General features: G+C 37.0%; 1 pseudogene; it reads left to right on the top strand.

Moving 5' to 3' along the window:
- Positions 1-17,037: 17,037 nt before the first annotated feature.
- Positions 17,038-18,134, top strand: LOC124075394 (adenylyl cyclase-associated protein 1-like; annotated as a pseudogene).
- The last annotated feature ends 866 nt before the right edge of the window (positions 18,135-19,000 follow it).

Here is a 19,000-nt window from a genome sequence, read left to right as displayed (position 1 = left end):
ATGGAGGATGTAGAGAATGGCATGATGGGTGTAATGCAGCAAAAGCCCTTTTTTTCCCCAAAAGCCTTTAAATTCAAGATTTAAACTTCAGTCTTGATCTATAGGATTAGACAAGCCTTATAAGCTAGGTGCCATGGGCCATGTCATATCCAGGACTTGGGGAAGTTACAGGTAAAGATACCGTTTCTCTTCTTGAGGCAAGGTCCATGCTTATTCATTTCTAAACCTAGCACCCATGACTGTAACTGGCACTCACTAGACACTCAATAGTTTTAATATTTTGTCAAATTAATGCAATAGAATGATCTAGAACTGTATTTCAAATCTCCTAACTCCTCACAAGTTTCTTCCTATGTCATGGTGCATTGCCTACTTAGGTTAGGGAATTATTATTAGTAAATTTTTATGTAATACTTTATAATTTCTGCATACCTCATTTGGTTGAAATACACATAAATTAAGATCTGCAGGGCCTGGAGCATAGCAAGCATTCAACAAAGGCACACAAACCTCCCTGAGGGAATCAGAAAGTGTGAAGACATTGAAGAGACCAGAGGTCTTAGCAATGAGAACTCTAGCTTGAAGTTCACTGTGGATCAAGTTTTTCATGGGACCAGATTAAGAGAACACATAAGTGAAGATTAGACTCAGGCAAACATATTTCAGGGCCCTAAGGCATAATATTTTCCAGGCATTTCCAGAGTACCAGACAGTAATTGAAAAACCTTCCATGGTGGGCTGGGGGTGTAGTCCGGTGGTTAAGAGCTTGCCTAGAAGGGGCAAAGCACTGATTTCAATTCCCAGCATGGAAGCAAGGAGGGGAGCCTTCTATGGAATATCATTAATAAAAGTATTGAAGAGAGTCCTGCAAACTAATTAGGACCAGCCAAATTTATGGATCAATCTTTCCAAATCAGGAAGATATTCAACCAGTTATACTCTTCACTTAAAGTTAAGAAACTACAAATATAATATGCATCTAATTTTAAAATACCGTATCTTAACCTGTAACTTCCCCAATTATGTTGGGCATAATTAGAATATTTGAAGAGCTGAGGCAAAGCAGAGAAATTGAGTTGTCCAGTGCATTAAGTTTGACTCTAAAGTTTGAACTTAATAACATGTGCGGAAACATTATTTGTTTATTGGTCAGGATATTACATTGAACTTCTTTTGATAAACATAACTGAAATCCAGTTGGGCGTGGTACTGTAAACTTAAAGTCCTAGCTACTCAGCAGTCTGGGACAGGAGGATCACTTTTGAGCCTGGGAGTTTTTTAAAGACCCTGTCTTTTTAAAAAGGAAAAAGACAGTAAGGGAAGGGAGAAATCTTTGCAATTAAAGTATTTAAGATGAACCAACATTTTGGATTTACTTTGAAATATCCCAGGGGAAGGGGGAAATGCATGAAAGATAGATGAGCCAAGACTGATGAAATGTTGATGTCTATGGAATTTTGGAGGAGGGAATGATTGCTTCTATCAAGAAAGGGAGTGGGAAGGGGAATTAATGTTTTATCTTTACAAATTCCCACAATGATTCTCAAAGTCAGAAATTATCTTCCCCGTTTTATAGGCAAAGCAAACTCAGGTCTGGTTCTAGTGAATGGTAATGTAAAGATTTGAACCTCAGCTCTATGACTAGGGGTCCTTCCTTTTACTAATTTCTCATACAAAATGCTAAATGTGTTTTCTTACATTCTGGTATTTTAGCAGAAATTGAGAATTGATTTTTTTCTAAATAATGGAAACATATTTGTAATTCCTTTGTTTTTCACCTTTCCTTAAAGGTTCTCATTTCCATCTTCTGGCAACTATTTTGAATCCTTCCTGACGCATGAAATTGTTTTCATTTTATTTAATCTAAATTCATGATCCACCTATGGTTTGCTTCCACTATTCAGTGTGGTAAAATAAATGTGGAGTGTTTCTTTTTGCATGTGTTCTCAGAGCATTAAGATTCTAAAAGGCATGTCCACATGCACAAATGTAATCCTTCTGTTCAAGTATCTAAGTATGGTATTTCCCTTTTAATCATTAAGCTGTCAGTATGTGGCCTACTATGCCCTTTCTTCCCATTTACTTTTTTTTCCTGCTTTACTCTTGTAGTGAGATTTCTTGTTCCGTGCTACCATGAAATATGCCACCTTTGTGTCTATAATTTGCATGTGGATTTTATATGTTTCTAAAATGAAATTTTCAAGAAATGCTGGTGAAATGAAAATCAATTTATCCTGTTAATATTTATTAAATGCTAACTATACTGTGCTAAATAAGGGCTGGGAATACAATGATAAAAGCAGTAGCCAGGGGGCAGTATAGCATAATAGTGATCAAGAGTATGGGCTCCCTTGCCTACAGTTAAAACCCAGTCCTGTCACTCACTAACTCAATGAGTTTGGTTGGGCAAATTGCTTAATCTCTCTAAACCTCAGTTTCCTCATCTGAAAATGAGGATAATAGTAGTAGCTACCGAATAGGTGTGCTGTGAGTTAACTTACCACAAACAGGAAGAGTGCTGAGCACAGTGCTCAGCACATAACACATAAGAAGGGTTATAAATATTAACTCTCCGTATTTCCCTGTGTGATTCAAACAAAAAAGATAGTAGGAAGGAATTTGATCTGATCAGGGAGGAAATTTGATCTGATGGGGACAAGTATTTTAAGGAAGAGTTCACAGATATGGAAACATTTGAGCTCAGCCTTGAAAAATGAGATCAAATTTATTGAGGCAAGATAAGAGGGTGATTCTAAGTATAAAGGCTTGGCTCCATTCTTTTAGGCAGGACATATCTGAAGGGCCCTTCCATTTCCCCAACTCCCTAAGGGTCAAGGGGAGAGATCAGATGAGATCTGTATGGCATCTCCTTCTTCTGTCAATTCCTGTTTCCTTTACTCTTCCACTAGGGTTGATTGCAAAAGTACTGTCTCTCCCTCCCTCTCCCCTTCCCCTCCCCCTCAAGAAAACAATTTTTGCTTATAAAAGTTCCTATCAGAATCTGTTTTTCAAGGTATTTAACCTATAAAATCATGAATGATGCTAGGCATAATTTGAAATAGAAATATATCATGTATGTGTACAAAGTAGAAACCTTACTGTGGAGGACTAGCTAGGGAATATATATTAATTTATTCATTAAACCATCACAATGTATTTGTCCAACACTATACTAAGGAATATATCTAAGTCTTTATTGTACATACAAGATTATATTGTACATACAATCTTGGATAGATACACTTAATGTTTTAAAAATATGATTCCTTAATCTTCAAAATTTTCATTTTGAAAAACTTGAGATACATAAATGACAAGGAATATAATTGAATTCTCCTATGCCCATCACCTAGCTGCAACAATTATCAAGTAGTAGCCAATCTTGTTTCATGTATATCCCTACCCTTACATTGGCCCTTTTGTGTTATTTTGAAGCAAACTCCAAAAATCATGCTATATTAATACACACATATTTTTAAAATATGTCTCCAAAAGATGTGAACTCTTATTTTAAGAAAATACAAACATAGAACAACTATTTCATCTAAAAATTAATGCAAATTTCCAAATTCATTGGTATTAAGATATATCTTTTCTTTTTATATATATTTTTAGTTGTAGATGGACACAATATCTTTATTTCATTTATTTTTATGTAGTTCCTGGGATCAAATCTAGTACCTCATCCATGCTAGGCAAGTGCTTTACCACTGAGCCACAACCTCAGCACCCTAAGATATATCTTTCATCCATCTTATCAGTGTTTAAATTTCCAATCACTTTATAAATTTTTTAAAACTTCATTTGAATCAAAACTTACATAAGATTCCCACATGGAAATTGATATGCCCTTTAAATCTTTTTTTACATTGTAAGTTCCTTCTCTACTTTTTTTCTCTTGCAATGTATTTGTTGAAGAAACCTTGCCTTTTTTGCCTTTAGTATTTCCACAATCTGGATTTTGCTGGTTACTTCCCGGTGGTGGTATTTAACATGTATCTCTGCCCTCTGTATTTCCTATAAGTCAGTAGTTGGATCCAGATATAGGATCAGATACATAAGTGGTTTTGGTTTTCATTTATTGCATAACTACTTAATTGGTAGTATGCTTTTCCACCAAGGAGGCACAAAATACCTGATTCTTTTTCCTTTTCTGATTAAATTAATTGATCATTTCCTCCCAACAAACTACAATCGACATAACTTGGATTGCAAACTAAGAATTGTAGCTGATGTCTGCTTGGGCCTCCATAGGACAAGTGATCTTTAAGGAATCTTAACATTAAATCCAGTCCTACTGTTATCATTGTATCATTTTGTCATTATTATCTTATTCATCAGGTATTACTACATTACTAATCATGGCATCTAGGACTGGTCTAGAAACCATGTTATAATAATCGGAATCATCTATTGAGTCACTGCTGTAGACCAACTAATCTATATAGGTCATCTCTAAAATTATAACACCACCAACCAACAATGCAAGTCTTATTATCCCCATTTTATAGAGGAAAACCAGATATCAAGAAGATGAATGACTTTCCTAAGTCCACACAATTGGCAAAAGACAGAAACAGAAGTGATATGAAACACAGATCCAGCAGTCTCCCAAGGTTTGCCTCTTTCTACTAGTTCCCAGTTATTTGAATACAGAACTGAACAGTAAAAATGATCCCTGCCTTCAATGGGATTACATCTGTTTAAGGGAAAGAGGTAAGTTACTAAAATAACTGAACAATATCAGATAAGAAAACACTATCTAGAACATGAACAATGAAAATGTGTGCATTTTGCAAGTCGTGACTGCTTATAATTGAACACTAAGGAAAACGGGGCCGGGCATCAATGTTGATTGAAGTTCCTGGGGAAAGCTCCATCAAGCAATGCAGAAATTATTACAAATATAAAAGCTTTCCCAATGAGCAAAGGGTCCTTTGCACAAGCATCCCCTCCCTTGGGATCCATGTCACACTGACATAAAGATTTTGTCACCATGGCAACTGGTCATTGAACCAATGAAATAATCAGTTGTCATGGAAACATGATTTCCATCTCACTCCCACCAGGCACCTGTTCTAAATCATCACATCCTCCAACAACTTTATACCATCTTAAACATCCTTTCTCCTTTCCCTTAGTAACCCTGTTATCCCTAGTCACCTAAATTTATGTTTGGATGGCTATAGGAGACTGTTAAAGCCAGAGCAAATGAAAGTGACTTTGTAATGTAGAGCTGCACTATTGACAGAGGAAACCCTCTAGAATGTGGAGTTGAATAATCCTGAGCACTGAAGAAAGAATATGTGATGCAGCCCTCCCCACAGTTCCTTAAGTGAGACTCCTTTGGATTTTCAGACACCATAGTATCCTGATTATGCTCCTTCTCTGTCAATTCCTTCTTTGGCTCCTTTTCCTCCTCTTGTCCCCTAAATACAGGTGTCTCTTAAGAATCCACCCCTCACATCTGCTCTTTCTCTAAACTGTACCACCCAATATAGTAGCTCTAGCCATGTAAAAGTTATTGAGTCCTGGGAATTAATTATAAATGTGCAGACTGAGATGTGCTATAAGATGCACACCTGAATTTAAAGACTTACAAAAATAATGTAAATATCTCATTAGAAATTTATGTATTGATTATATATTGAATGGAAATGACTTGTATATGTTGAATATAATGATTTGTATTATGAAAATTTAATTTCACCTGTTTATGTTTTTAACATGGTTGTTGAGAAATTCAAATTCTATACGTGGTTTATGTTCACAGTTTGTGTTTTATGTCTATTATACAGCATTTCTCCAAACTTATTCACTAAAGCTATCTTATCTGATACTCTAGGTGTCAAGTGTTCCCTCTATGATTCCAAGATCCCAATTTCAACCTCTCCTCTGAGATTCAAATCCATTTGCTGAATGGTCTGCTGGCCCTTTCACAGATAACCCACTAGCTCTTCAGCTCAACACAAGCAAAGCTATGAGCTTTCTCTCAAAACCTGTTCTTTTTCCTGGTGGGCTTTATTAACCTTTGTATTCATTGTTATTGCCATTGCAACAAATTGCCACACAGCTGGTGGCTTAAAATAACACAAATTTAATTACTTACAATTCTGGAGGTCAGAAGTATGAAATGAATCCCAGTGGGCTAAAAACAAGGTGTCACAGGGCAGCATACCTCTGAAAGTTCTAAGGCAGAATCTGGTTCCTTGCCTTTTTCAACTTCTAGTGGCTACCAGCATTCGTTAGTTCAGCGCCCACCTCCCATGTTCAAGCCAACAACATTCACGTCTTTCTCATGATGCATCATTCTGACACTGAATCTCCTGACTCCCTCTTTACTTCTGAGGTCCATTGTGCTAATATTGAACCCTCCCAGATAATTCAGGATAATCTCCCCATCTCAAGATCAGCAATCTTAATTCAACCTTCACTCTTACTTTGTCGTTGCCATGTGACATAACATATTCACAGGGATTCCAGAAATTAGGGTGTGAACACCTCATCTGTAAGGTTTGAGCAGAGTCAGAGAATATATGTGTTCAAGGCAAACAAGAAAAGAAATTATAAATAGAACTGATCATTGCTTCAAAAGCAATTGATAACATCTAGAGAGGGGTTAAAAGGGCCACCTGGGATGAACATCCACAGTCCAACTCTTCATGGTTCATTGACTCCTTCCTCAATCACTCCTCATGCTGAGTTATAAATTGATTCTTTAATCTATGATAGCTTTTGTATTTCATGGACATCTATTTTAATCTGTTTTGTGTTATGATTAGTTATATAATACTTGATCTTAATATCTCCACCAGGTTGTAAAATACTTTTTGGATAGGAACTGTTTGCATTACCTTTTTGTTTACCCATGATGTCTAATATGGTACTTAATGTATAGTAGTTTCTCAATACCTATTTCTTGAATTTAGTTGAATGGAAACAACTCGTGGACTTATAAAAGGTGTACTTGTCACTGAAGCCACTAATTTCCTTAAACAGTGAACTTTCTTAATTGACTTTCATTAACTTGAGACTCTCCATTCTGTCTTAAAAGAAAAATCATTGTGAATCCTTGTCAGAAATGGTTATTGTGCACTTGTTTTATGCTCATCCAGAATAGGTTGTATTTTATTTCATGACCTATTGATGCCATGTATAATTGATATCTTAATGATATAATTAATGTAAGTTTATTTAAATCAATGTGACATGAAGTCAAAATGAGAACTGTTTCTATAAGTGCTGAGTCAATTATCCTCCAAATGTAAAGAAATGCAGCATCCTAAAACCTAGAAGTGTCACATATCACTTTAACTGATTAAAGGAGATAAACTATGATGACCTCAACAAATACAGAAAAAATGAATAAAATTTAACACTCATTCATGATTTTTAAAAATCTTTAAATCTGGGACTAGAAGGTCTTTATATAGAGATAATATGGTTAGTTATACACAGAACTCCAAGATAAGCTCTAGAATAAAATCTATTAAAGCTATCAAGGAATTTAGAAAATTTGTCATATTCAAGACAATAAGAAGAAATCTGTAGCGAGTCAATATCCATAAATAATTAGAACATGTATTAGGAATGAATATTCTTTTCTAATAGTGACAAAAATAATATTACTAGGAATTGATCTCACAAAAAGTATGTAAGATCACTGTGAAGAAAATTATACAATTAAAGAACGCATACCTACATAAACACAGAGAGACCTGAATAAATGAAGAGATCTACTAAGTTCATGAGTGGGAAAATTCAATATCATAAAAATGTAAATTCTTCTTAAATTTATTCATAAATTCAATATAATTCTAAATAAAATACAAGTGTGACTTTTCATGGAATGAAACAGTCTGATCTTAAAACGCAATTGGAAATAGGAAAGTACAAGACAATTGTGAAGATGTAGAACAAACCAGAAAGACTTTCTTGCCAGTATAAACTTATAGGATTTAAGATGATATGATATTATCTTAGGGGTAGACAAATAGGTGGATGGAACAGAAAAGAGACCCAGAAAGAGGTCTCTGAATGTATACAGAGGTGTCATCTAAAGGTGTCATTAATAGTGTAGTAGAAAAGAACGAACTATTCAATAAATGAGAAAATTTGTTATAATGGATCTCCATGACACATCTGGGCCCACCTGCCCTTGAGGAGCCTCAGTTGCTACAGACATTTCTTTATCTCCTTAAATTCATAGCTGTCTCAGTCTCCCCCTGGAATGAAAACCTGGCTTTGGCATGGTCTCCTTTATTCTCAATATAGCAGGAGGCATAATGGCTCTGGTGTCCAGGGCACACCCTACCAGACTCCTGGAGGATATGGCTGGCTCTTCCCATGACTACCAGGCTCACATAAAGTATCAAGCACCATATAAGAGCACTGGAGACCAATTTGACAACTGGCTATACAGAGAAGTTGTGTAATACAATCCAGAAGTAAATTAGCTCCCTGTGGAGCAAACTTCAACAACAAGCAACAATAAATAGAGCCAGCCAATAAATTTTGTGTCTTTCTTCCTCTCTCTGATGGACTCTTCCAAGGTGTGTTGCTTCCACAAAACCTGTTGGGAGACATCCTGGGTGACCAAGCAACAACAGGTGGATTTCCTTGGGAAGATGTGGCCAGCTTGGTAACACAGTACCCTGTATTTGCTTTCTTCCTTTCCATGCCTCACTTCCCTTTTTCCCTTGATCTTGCTGCCCCGAGATCACATAATACCTTAGCATGTAAGTAGTGCCTCAGGTTCTGTGTTTTTGAGAACCTGGTTAAGATAGTTGTATATACAGAAAAAAAGATAGGTAGATCTCTATCCCCCAGCCTATACCAAACTATTTCTAACTGGAATAAAGGCTTAAATATGAAAAATAATGTTTTAATACAGTTTGAAGACATTGTAGAAAAAAATATTCTCTCAAAATTAGGAAGTATTTCTTAAAACACAAAAAGCATAAACTGTAAAAGAAAAGATTGATAAACTGGGGATGGTGGTGTCCACCTGTAATCTCAGCTACTCAGGAGCCTGAGGCAGGAGGATCAGAAGTTTGAGGCCAGCCTGGGCAACCTAGTGAAATCCTGTCTCAAAATATATCAAAAAGATACCTATACTCCCATGTTTATTGCATTTCTATTCACAATAGCTAGGATATGGATCCATCCTAGGTGTCCACCAAAAGGTGGATGGATAAGGAAAATGTAGCATATAGTCACAATGGAATATTATTTGAAAAATAAAATAATAAATTTTTTTGGAAAGATAATGAAATCTTGACATTTGAAGCAAGATGGATGAAACTGGAGGACGTTACATTAAGTGAAACAAACCAGGCACATAAAGATAGATACTATATGTTCTGTCTCATGGGTGGAAGCTAAAAAAGCTGATCTCAAAGTAGAAGAAAATAGAATAGTGATTACTAGAGGCTATAAAGGATAGGAAGGAAGGAAAATAGAGAATAGATACCAAAGTGGGTTAGAAATGGGTAAGGTCTTGTGTTCTGCAGCACAGTAGGATAACTGTAGTTATAATGACCCATTACATGTTTGAGAAGAGCCAGAAGAGAGAAACTCAAAACCTTCAAACATAAAGACATGATAAGAAGATGGAAATGCTAATTACCCTGATTCGATTAGTACACAGTGTCTGTGTATTTAAATATCACATTGAACCTCTCAAATATGTACAATTATTACATTAATTAAAAAGGAGGAAAATTAAATATAGAAACATTTATTCAACCAAAGATGAAATGAATAAAGATAAATTATAATCGGCAATCTGAGAGGATATTTGTAATTGTCATTTAATTGACAAGGATAGGAATGCAGAATTCATAATAAAATTCCTACAAATTGTGAATATAAGACAAACAACAAATAAATAGTCAAAGGACAGAAATTTTAAAAATTCCTAGAAGAGGCTTTGGGAGAACCAGTAAACAAATAAAAAGAAAATGAACCTCATCATTGATAAGGTAATAAAAGCACCTGGGGTGCTATTCCACACCCATCTAACTAGAAAATAAAGTAAAAGAATGGAAGTACAAGTGTTGAATCTGGAGCAATGAACTCTCATATTCTGCTGGTGAGTGTGTAAATTGTTATATATTAGAAGTTGACAGTATACTTGTAAAGATGAAATGTGCATGCTCTTGACTCAGAAATTCCACTTCTTGTTATATCTTCAGGGCTAGAGAAGCCCTTGCATAAAGGCATGTAGAGAGTCATATATATGAATGATTCATCAGGCTGGAGATGTAACTCAAGGGTAGAATGCATGCTTAGCTTGCTTGAATCCCTGGGTTCAAATTGCAGTATATCACAAAATAAACAAAAAAGAATGGTCACTGAACTATTATTTGTAATTAAAAATGAAGACATCTCAGATGTCCAACCAGAGAAGAAATAACTAAAATATTAACATCATTACAAAATAGAAGACGATACAGTAGTTTAAATGAATTAACTAGTGTCACATATATCAACAAGGATAAATCTCAAACACATAATGGTGAGAGTCAAAAAATATGTTGCATAATAATACATATTGTGATACAACTCAGAGATTACAAATGTATAGAACAAAGCTATATATTTATTTATGGCACACATATGTACATAAGTATAAAACACACATGGGAAATTTAAACACCAGATTCTAGAGAGTTGTTGTTAGGAATAGAAATGAAATCAACATGGAGTGTGCAGATTTCTTTCTATTTATAATGTTTACTTCTTTTTGAAAAGTCGAAAGCAAAGTATTAGCATTCATGTAGGTGAGTATAGGAACAGATGTCTGTTCTCTTTTTCTCTTTGTATGTTTATAACATTTCCTTATTTTTTTTAACTAAAAGTAATGTTTTGGGAAGTCTCAGTGAAAACTGGATTACTAAAAGAGAGATAGAGAGAGAGAGAAAGGGAGAGAGATTGATTAAGTGTGAGCAACATAATTGCAAAACATTGAGTAAATAATATAGTGTCCTACACATAGATTTTCCGAGGTGTATTTAAGTTTTTGCTCCCTTTTAGAGAAAGCCAGTTTGGGAACCATAAAAATCTGAGTGTGTTTTGTTCAGGAAAGAAAATTCAGGATTCCGATAGTGGACTCATTCTCAAAGAGACGACATTGCCTTTCATCAAAAGGTTGGTGGATGGCTGGATTCAGTGGTACTGTAATCCCAGTTACTGAGAAGCCTGAGGCAGGATGATTGCAACTTCAAGACTAGTCTTGGCAATTTAAGGAGACCTTATCTCAAAATAAAAAGGGGGAGGGGCTGGGGATATAGCTCAGTGGTAAAGCATTCCCAGGTTTTATCCCTAGTACTGGGGAGGGGGGAAGATTGGTTGATGAAGTTATAGCAGCATGTTTAAAGTTAAAATGAAATATTTAAAATAACTTTAAATCATATTTTATGGTTTCCTGCTTTAACAAAATCATTCCATTTCTGGTCCCAATTACACTGGATAAGAAGGATTCTTCTGTAGTCATTCCAAGATTTCTTAATGCATATTAAAGTCTTCCATGCTATGCACTGAACTAGGTGCAGATGGTTCTCTGAAGGACTGAATGAACCAAAGAGGTGGCAATGCAAGCATCCGGGGCAGAGTGAAAAAATAGCAAATTAGCAAATTCAACAAAACATTGATAGGGAATAGAACACAGATTTCTTCTACTGGAGGGTGTAGGAGGAAGGGAAAGATAAGGTTGGAAGATAGGGCATGCTTAAGATTGAAGAAAGAGGTACCTGAATTTAATCACAATTTTATCATAATACTGGCTCCCTCAGGTTTGGGAGAGAAACCCTCCTGTTGAGTAGGTTCATGTTCTCTGGGATTAGCAAATATTTGAAACTGGCTGTTTCTCACTTGGGGCATGTTTCTGAGTTCTGCGGAAACCCTCACAGGAACAATTCTATTGTCTCTCACATAGTGTAGGTGATACCATTTCCTTTTCATTAGCCGTTTCCAAGTAGCCTCTATTGTTGGATGGTCCAATTTCATTGGATCATTCTGTGTGAAGTCACATGGCTTTTCCAGGAAGTCTCCTTGGGCAAAATTTAAAAGGGTTCAAGGCAGCTCTCTTTCCAAAGAAAGTATCCACCTCTGGTCTTAATGCAGCATAAAGTTACAGAAAAGCATTGTGAACTATTGAACTAGATATGATTTGATATTTCCCATTTCTATTTTTTTCTATTATTATCACTAAGCTTCTGTTTATTTCCTTTGTTGTCACTAGTATGTGCTGACAGACACGTAAAAGGGGATACTAATGTTAAATGCAATTAATGGGAAACACTTTTGAAATTTATAACATTCCATTCACTCATGTAACTTTTTTCCCATTGGGAAAAAGTCCATAATTGTTTAATTTTAAGTCTAATCCATTAGGTGTTCCTTATGGCACACTTAGCTTGAGTATTTCTGACCATCTTTTACTGGGCTAATGAGCTACCAACCAGAAGGTAAAGTCTTAGGACAAAGAACAGGTTTTAAGAGCCAGCATGAACCTATGCCCCTGGAAAAAGTCTCTAACCTTTCAAGTTTAAAGATCATTTGGTTATAGTAGGAAACTAACCACGTGAACTATGTAACCTACATATTCTAAATTGCTACTGGGGAAAATATCACTAGAATAAATTAGGAAAATTGTGGATTCTTTTTTCCCCAAAAATATCCAAAAGCAACATAAGTTTTTTAGAAGGGCTTATTGAATAATGTTGTTATTATTATCTCATCATCATCTGATTTTGGGTAAAGGAGAAATGATGTGTGAGACTGTCAAAAATGTTTAGATTCAGAATGTCCTATGTGGTATAAAGGGAACAGATTAGGACATGATTTATCAGCAGATGACACTTTGCTTTTAGGGTTTGTGTTTTCAGGAAGATAGAATGATGACCCCACCTTCCAAAGAAGATGTCCACATAATAATCCCCAGAATCTATGCATATTTACCTTACTTGCAAAAGGGTCATTGCAGTGTGATTAGATTAAATATTTTTAAATAGGGGTATTATTCTGGCTAATCGGAGTGGGTTTAACGTAAAATTAGGCTCCTGGAATGATGGAAGAGGACAGCGGAAGAGAGAAAGGAGCTGTGACTACAAAAGCAGAAGTCAGAAGGATGCATTGCTGGAAGAAGATCCTGATCCAAGGAATGCGACTCAGGGTCTTTAGAAGTTGAAAAAGACAAGGAATGTGATCTCCCCGGATCCCCCCACTCCCATCTTCCAGAAGGAGCGCAGTCCTGCCAGCATTCCACTGTAGCCCTGTAAGACCCATTTCCAAATGACTGACCTCCAGAACTGTAAGATAGATTTGTGTTGTTTCAAGCCGCACAGTGGTAATTTGTTGCAGCAGCAAATGCACTTAGTACATGTTACAGCGACAACAGAAAATAGATACGAGGGGAATATAGCTCAATTGGAAGAGTGCTCGCCTCCCATGCACAGGGCCCTGGGTTAGATCCCCAGCACCACAAAAAAATAAAACAAAATAAAATAAAATAAAGAAAAGAAATGGATACAAGTTTTAAAACTTATTTGGTTAATCAGGCAAAACAGTTAAATTAATTAAAACTATCAAGATAACCAAAAACAAAGTAGATTTGTGAGAAGTGTCACACCTGAGAAATCCTACATGGCAAGTATATATGCGGCATCCTGAAAGGATCCTGGAACACACAAAAAAATACATTTAATATAAACAAATAAATCTCAATAAAATATGGACTTTAATAATAGCAAAGAACTAATAATAATATTGATTCCTTAATTATAACACTTGATCTTCACTAAAGTAAGGTGTTGACGGGGAAATTGGATGAGAGGTATACAGGAACCTCTATACTATCATTGCAAAATATAAATTTTTCTGAAATCTAAAACTGTTCTAAAATATGAAGCTGAAACAAAATGAATCCTGATTTCTGATGTAACATGCATCAGGAATTTGACCAATAATAGGCAAGTTCTTAATTTTCTATCAGTTGGCATGTTGAATTCCATAGTCTTTGATGGCATCCTGAGATCTCACTCTACTCTTTGGTTTTTCTTAGGAAAAAAATCCCTAAGAATACAAATATAGCAGCATCCAAATAATTATTCTATCACCACACTCTTGCCAGCCACAGTCATCCCAAAGGAAGAAGTTATCCTGGGTCTCACAGTTGGAAGACTGTGAGACCAAGATGAGCACATTATTTCCCCTTGTCTATTGTACCTCCAATGTACAGTCTTTGCCTAGTTTTAGGGGTGCTTAATTTGTTTCCTTCCAAGGGGTGGGTTAGAAAGGATTGAATGTGCTATTTCACTGGGGAAATTTTAGGTCTTCCCGTGTTCAGAGAGAAAAAGGTCTAGGCTATGTTAATAAGGTAGGGTAGCTGCATGAGGCAATGCTTCCTCTCCTGTTCAAATGCTCCTTCCATTGGGAAGAGTCATGTTTTTGCATAATACTGGGAAAATAGAATAACCTTATCTGATTATTGAGTTTGGAGAGAGTTGCAGAGCATAAGAAGAGCAGAACCCCTTCCTAGCTCTTTCCTTGTAGAAGTGGGTCTGCCCAGCACAGTCTCTCTGCTCTGATACCCCATGTTGTGTGCTTTATAAGTATACTTTCTGGATAGAGAAGTTCTACAGAAATTCAGTGTTTTCCCCTGAGCAGGTAATAAGTCCATCCAACTCTGAGGTTCAGCATTAAGACAAAAAAATTGACTTTCACATCTAAGTCACCTTCTGTAATGGAAATAACTATGTTATTTTTGCCTCCCTTTTGACAGCTCTTACTTGGATTATCAAGTGGTTCCTAACTTAGATGGAAAAAAGAAGTTTGTCAATTGTCCTAGAAGGCTTAAGTTTTGGGGTAATTTTCTCTAGGAATGTCAAAGTGATGGTATATTGAGCTCAAACGAAAGCAAAAGATTGCAGCAATATGCTTTGACTCTCAGACTCTTGAATTGAGACATAAGAATATGTAGATAGTGACTCTTGGGAAATGGTAATGTTCAGAAAGATTTCATAAGTTTCTGATGGCTTGTCCACAATCTCTGGTGATATGACTTACACTGAGCATTAAGCCAGGACCCCTACTGTGTTCTTTGTTTTCTTCTCTTTCTCTTTCTCCTTCTCCTTCTTCTTTTTCCACATGAGTTTATGTGTAGGACTGGGGATTGGACCCAGGACCTTACACACACTAGGCAAATGCTCCATGAGTGAACTAAATTACCTCCCTTTTTATTTTATTTTATTATTATTATTATTTAATATTTTTAGTTGTAGATGGACACAATACCTTTATTTTATTTTTTATGTGGTGCTGAGGATTGAATCCAGTGCCTCACACGTGCTAGGCAAGCACTCTATCACTGAGCTACAACCCCAGCCCAGCTACAACCCCAGCTCTTTTTATTTTATTTTGAATTAAGGTCTTGCTAAGTTGCCCAGGCTGGCCTCAAATTTGCAATCCTTCTGCCTCAACCTCCTGAGGCTTCTCCTATCCTTATAGACAACTAAGATGGCATCAGGAATCTAAGCTGTACCATGGACAAAGTATAGATCATATCTTCAGAACATAAACAACACCATAGGTCAAGCAAGACCAGGAGATAGCCAGTAACCTTTGGCCCACGTTTTGATACCGTTGCTTAACATGGAAGCAATTTAGAAATGTAGGTTACATAGTTCATGCAGTGGATTTCCTACCATAGTTCAGTAAGACTAAACTAGACTTTAGTCCCTGTGTGTGCCTTCATGAGGAGCCCTAATGATCAAACAGCTTTCGTAACTATTCATACTTACATAACTATATGCACTAGTCCCTGTCAGAGCATCTGAGAAGCTCATAGGCCTTTATCCAAATAGACAACTGAGAGGAGGTCCAGGAAAGAAAGTTAGCACAAGCAGTAGCCTGAGTTCAGAGTGGTCAATAGTGGTCCAGCTAAATGATATCAGGGTCAGGCGGCAGTCCAAAGGAATCACAAAGCAGGGGTCCACAAAGAGTGCAAGCAACAGTCAATGCAAAACATCAAGAGAAGAACTCTGCAGAAGCATGAGTGAAGACTAGAGTGTTTGGTGGTAATATATGAATTATTTACCTAGGACTCTCAGGCATTAGAAAGGAGAGTATAATGCATATGTCCTGCTTTTGTCTGCCCAGATGCACAGGCTACACATTATACCACCCTCACTTCCCAGTTCCAGATGCCAGCCAATCAAGGTGCTCTTGGCCATAGTGACTGGTCCAGGGGTAGGTATGTGACTTGAGGTGGGCCAATCAAAAAGTCCTTATTGGGGGCTGGAGATATAGCCTAGTGGTGGTGTGCTTATCTAGCATGTATGAGGCCTTTTGATATCCAGCACTGAAAAAAAATTTTTCTTTTTAGAAAAAAAACTTATGAATGGGGCCATCTTTCCTGCCACATGAAGAAAGGTAGCTCCTTTGAGGAAAATGGTATCAATGAAGAACAGGGCAGGGAATTAAAAGAGTAAGAAAGATCAATTTGGAAAATGTCTTTTTGTCCTCATCTACTCATGACTGACAAGTGCCCCCAATCCTTCCAAGAATTGTAAGCCAGTACATTCACTTTTTTGCTTATGTCAATTTAAATTGTATTTCTGTCATATAAATGAATGACTTTTAACCAATATAGATAGGGAAACCTGAAAGAATTCTGGACACTTGAGCTACACAGGTGGGACCTATCAGCAACTGTTATGTAACTTTTTGGAATTGAGAATCTTGCAAACTGCCAGTATATACTCAATTCATCACAACCTCTAAAAGTTACCTGCCTCTTACTTTTTGGGGGTATTGCTAAGGTCTTTAAATGATCTGACTAAATTTCAGACTTTTAAAAGTTAAATCTCTTCTCTCTGACCCATAGCTTTGATGTACAAAGAGATAGATTATGCAGCTCCCAAATCATCACCTGACTTGGGAATTCAGCCTCCTGAACAATTGCTAAAGTTACAGCAAACAGAGATAGCAATTAGGGTCCCAAGGTGAGACAGAACTCCAAGCAGATGGTACCTTATGGCTAACATGCAAAATTTGGTAGAAAGATTGGAGAAAATAGTGGGCCAACTGGAAGCAATATCCCATACTTCTGACATTTACTCAATCATGCTAGATAACTAAGAAATTCTGTATTAGGACAGTCATCTTTAGGATATAGGTATTAGGACAGTCATCTTTCAAAAGGAGCAACTCCTGTGTGGAAGCATTTGACTCTGCATGCTTGTCCTGAGACAGAGTGCTTGAAGATGAGTACCTGGAGATCAGTAAAAAGATCTCTAACACCACAAAACAAAAAGAAGAAAAGGAAAAGGAAAAAAAGCAAGTGAATGGGGTCATTTTCCCTTCCACGTTAAAGAAGGTAGAGATTAGAGAAGACATGCAAAAACGTGCAGAGATGTCCATATGAGTTTGAAGTTGGACAAAGTCGTTCTCTTGTTACAGCATCAGTGCCAGCAGCCAACAACCAATAAGCTCTCTGATCAGTCAGCAATCATCTCATAGCAGATCCAAGAAGTAGTAACCTTTCAGAGAATAACTGAGGCAGCAGATTTTTCAATTGCCTGTCAGTTAGCAGAAGCATCTAAGGCTTGGTTTTATTAGTTATGGCTTCCAAGCCTAGCTCCTATGTGAAAGAAATGAATGATGGCGCCATGTTCTGTTTAAACCAAGTCCTCAAGAAACTCAAAAACCTGAATAAGAAGTATTTGAACTGGGTCTACGCTTATTTAAGTATATGGACAGGAGGCTTACATCAAGGATTTTCACATCACTGGACAGGCCTGGAGCAAAATGGGGCCTGTGGCAAAAGTGTGGAATGGATTTCCCACTAGACGCTTTTTTGGTTAAGGTCCCTTCCTGCTCCCTCTGCCACCAGGTTTAATTCCCATCAGTTCAAGCTCCAGTGACTCTACTTCTCACTCAGCACTGTTAGTGCAGGTTAATCAAGGGTAGAATATCACATATGCCCTGAAATGTGTATCTGATCATAAAAAGACTCACAAGAACCCTGCCCTGAGGTTCAGAGTGACCCAGTAAGAAGAGGCCCCAAACCATTTTCTGCATCCAATCTTGAAACCAGCTACAAAGAAAAGCCAGCTCCAGTTGAACTGTAGGTTCCCAGTCCCTGTGCAGTTCAAAACCCTATGGAATGGGCAGAAATTGGTCACCACAGTGACAAATCATTGGATAAATGAAGCGCCAGTGAGTTCTTTGCCCTCTCTCTTTACACCATGGAATAATCTGTTATCAAAATGGTTCTTTTCTACATTTTCTCTACCTTTCTGCTCTTAATTGCTTTTCTACTCTCCAAAGCCCAGCCACCTGCCTTCACTGAAGTATACCTCAAGCTGAGATTTGGGGTGGGATAGCAGGTCAGTTGATCTTCTGCAGGAAGGTTTAGCTTCTCCATATCAGCGCAATCACACTGCCAGTCCATTCTTAAGAAACTTCATACCTGAACTGGTCCATTTTAGCTTTCAGATTTTGGGGGGTTATTCTACCAACACACAGTCCTTTGGGAAGAATTAAAAATTCCCAGGAATTGATAGATCAGACTGTGATCTTTTCCTAACAATGAGCACGAAGGTAGCAGAAGCTGGTGTGATTAACCAAACTAATTTTTCACTGTACACAAGTGAGGCATGGGTTGCATTGTACCAACAGCTGAGGCCTGACCACCTAGCATTCCAAGCAAAATTTGTTTCCTGTAAGCATTCTTTGATTCTGCATTCCATCCAAATGATTTTCTTTTAATGATGTAACATGAAAGTTACATCAAGGGTCTGCCTCAATCATGAGACATTGGTTCTCCAGTCCCAGCCAAAGCAGCAGTATAATGGGTCTCATACCCTTTCTTTCTCTGGGATCCCTGCCCAGCACCTTCAAAGCCAGGCATGGTGGCATACACCCAAAATTGCAGCAATTCTGGAAGCTGAGACAGGAAGATCAGAAGTTTGAGTTTAGCCTGGGAATCTGAAAG

Source organism: Marmota monax, unplaced genomic scaffold, assembly GCF_021218885.2.
Source record: "Marmota monax isolate L192 unplaced genomic scaffold, Marmota_monax_Labrador192_F-V1.1 WCK01_AAM20220418_F8-fsc00008, whole genome shotgun sequence".
Lineage (NCBI taxonomy): Eukaryota > Metazoa > Chordata > Mammalia > Rodentia > Sciuridae > Marmota > Marmota monax.
The sequence above is the reverse complement of the archived record's forward strand: the minus strand, read 5'-3'. Positions and strand labels throughout refer to the sequence as shown.